We start from the raw sequence: 3,102 nt of genomic DNA, 5'->3' as shown, positions 1-3,102 counted from the left end.
TCACTAAACTAGATTTAGTCATGCATACTTGAGTCACAGTCTTGTGTTACTTAATTTAGTACAGGTCATTAAATATTTTTACCTCTGTATTAGGGTCAGGATAGGAGAACTAATCAAGAGAGACTCACAGAGGCTTTATGTGTCATACAAAGTACTCAAGCTAATCTTCCACACTCAAACTTACTCCTCACCACACGTGACTGAGAGAAAAACCCACAGAGGTCACACATTTCATGTATATACACATGTATTTACATGTGAGTTTGCTGAGACAAGTGTGCATGTGTGCACGGGAAATATTAAACATTAAAACCATCTTCATTTCAAAGCAAAGCATGTCAAGGTGAGATTAAAGATGTTCAAGGTTAGCCAGAGCAGAGGCACAGAATCCTCAGCCTGGTCTGACCTGAAGATGTTTTGTTGATATACCACGGATGTATTGCAGTGGCACAAAATACTGCTTAGTTCAGCATTGCTACCTTGGAGCAGGATATGCTTGTTGGGGTTTCAAAGCACATGGTTTATTAATATATTAAGAGATAGTTACACTGGTGCAAACATCCTTGCTACACAGAGACCCAAAGTAAAAAGACATGTTTGGCATAATCATTTTGGAAATCTTAATCTATTTATCCTCTTTAGCATTCATCTTGTTAAACATGTACAGCACTAGATAAATTGGTGCTGCTTAAATATTTATCAAATGTCTCCCTGCATGTTTAAAGAGCAAGCAGGCAGCCAGTCATAAACATCAACATTTTTTTTATCATTCCTCCAGGATCATCTACATTCCTTCTTTGCCCCTCAAAGGCTCAGCATCACAGTCAGCCCAGTGCCACAGAGCAGGGAGAAGGTGGGCAGGATCTGACAGGCTGGGCCAGAGGGGTGGGAGCAGAGCCCAGAACCCCCTTGGGGCTGAGCCTGGGTCCCTGAGTCTGACAGGCTGGGCCAGAGGGGTGGGAGCAGAGCCCAGAACCCCCTTGGGGCTGAGCCTGGGTCCCTGAGTCTGACAGGCTGGGCCAGAGGGGTGGGAGCAGAGCCTGGAAGCCCCTTGGGGCTGAGCCTGGGTCCCTGGCACAGCAGTGCAGTCCCTGAGTGGGGCTGCAGAGCTGGAGCCGTGCTCAGCCCCTTGCACAGTTCCTGCTGCTCTGTGGGGCTGCAGGGCTGGAGCTGTGCTCAGCCCCTTGCACAGTTCCCCACTGCTCTGTGCTCAGCCCCTTGCACAGTTCCTGCTGCTCTGTGGGGCACCAAGCAGGCATTCCAGCACATTTTCATTCGGAACAAGTTTTGTTTACCGCCATGATTCCAAATCTCATTTTGGCTTCAAGCTGTTGTATTATCACAACCTTTTTCTGCAAATAAGCATTAAAGACCTGGTTTGCATCACTATCAGGAAGCTTAAAAGCAGAAGGGAAAGAAGAGAACTATTTTAATATGAATTACAAAATCATAGCAACAACCGTGAAGACAATCTGATCCCAGCCCCTATTTCACTGGTGACTGGTACATTTCAGCAGTGCTGAAGTTTGTGCCAGGTGCATGCAAGGAATTGCAATTAGAATTTCCTTCCAGCCACGTTTCACACTGCACCAGTGCCAGCCAAGCACAAACTTCTAGCTGCTGGGTGCTAGAAGGAGAAATGGAAGCAAAGGGTGCTGGGCAGACCAGGGCATGGCACAGACCTGGGCTCTGACACCAGCACTGGATGTCCTACAGGTTCCCTGGGCTCAGCACGGTTTGTTTCAGCTGCCTGAGTGATGACAGGGCCAGAGCACAGCCAGGACATCCTGCACTGCAACAGCATCTCCCCCTGAGGAGCCATGCACTGCACAAGCATCTTTTCTTCCCTTTTCAGACAAGGAAATGAGAGAAAAAGAGGTTACAATAACTTTCTGCCATATGTATTAACAGCTGGGGAACCAACAAAATCAAACCTCTCTGAGTCCTAGTTTTGTGCTATTCCCATAAATCCATGTTTAACCCTGCTACATGTGCAGCCAAGAACACTGATGGTGCATCATTCTTTTCATTGTACACAACAGGACGTTTAGTATCAATGGTCAGGGACAATATTTGAAATTGTTTCAAGTAGAGTTTTTGGGAGCCCAATTCTGTACCTTCCAAAACTTTCCTTAATGATGCAGATAAAGGAGTGGAGGGTGTCCTTATAAAATATGCAACTGATGCCAATTTGAGAGACAACAGCAAGCATTTTGGAGACAGAATTATTCAAAATAGTCCTTAGAAACTGGGAAAGTTCTAAACCAAATATATGAAATCAAAAAAGGCACAGTGAAAAGAAGGAAAAAAATCAAACACACACCCAAAAAAACCCCAACCCTGAAAATACATGCCTTACCAGCAGTATTGCATAAGAGATTCTGGATATTGCAGGAATACACACACTGAGTATGTGCCTACCAAGAAGGCAGATTCATCAGTGCATGAAGAAAAGGCTCTTTATGATGTGGGATGTTGTTAGGTTGCTTTCCTCAGGAAAGGAGCTCTCAGCTTGAGTAGCATGTTTACACAGTGGAGCTATATGTTTTAAAGGACTCATGCAAATTAGAGGTCACAAAACAGAAATGACAACATGACTCTTAGGATAGCTTTGAATAACTGGGCTTTGATCCAGAAACCAGAAGACCAGAGAAAGGAAATGCTAACATGGTTCCACTGCATGTTTCAGTATTCCAAACACTGTTACAAAAAGGACAATCAATTATTCCCCATGTCCACCGAGGGAAGGATGAGCAGAAATTAACCTAATTTTCAGCAAAGAATATTTAGGTTAAATATTAGGAAAATTTTCTTATTATGGGCATAATTAAGTGTTGGACCAGAGTCCCTGAGGGACATGGTGTGAGGCACTACCTTCAATGGAGGTGCTAGAGGGCAAGTTGGACAAGTGCCTCAGGATGTTCTGGGAAGAATTTGCAGCTGGGAGGGGGAAGTGGGGACCCTTCCCACTCTGTTTCTCTACATATTTCTCCTGTTGTGAGATCCACTGACCCAATGAAATGTAATATTCTTGACACTACTATGTGTCTTAATAGTCATCTGGTCTTCATAACAGCTTCTGGAGCAAAAGAGAGAGGCTAC

Source organism: Geospiza fortis, unplaced genomic scaffold (genome assembly GCF_000277835.1).
Source record: "Geospiza fortis unplaced genomic scaffold, GeoFor_1.0 scaffold40, whole genome shotgun sequence".
NCBI lineage: Eukaryota > Metazoa > Chordata > Aves > Passeriformes > Thraupidae > Geospiza > Geospiza fortis.
Note: the sequence above shows the minus strand (reverse complement) of the source record.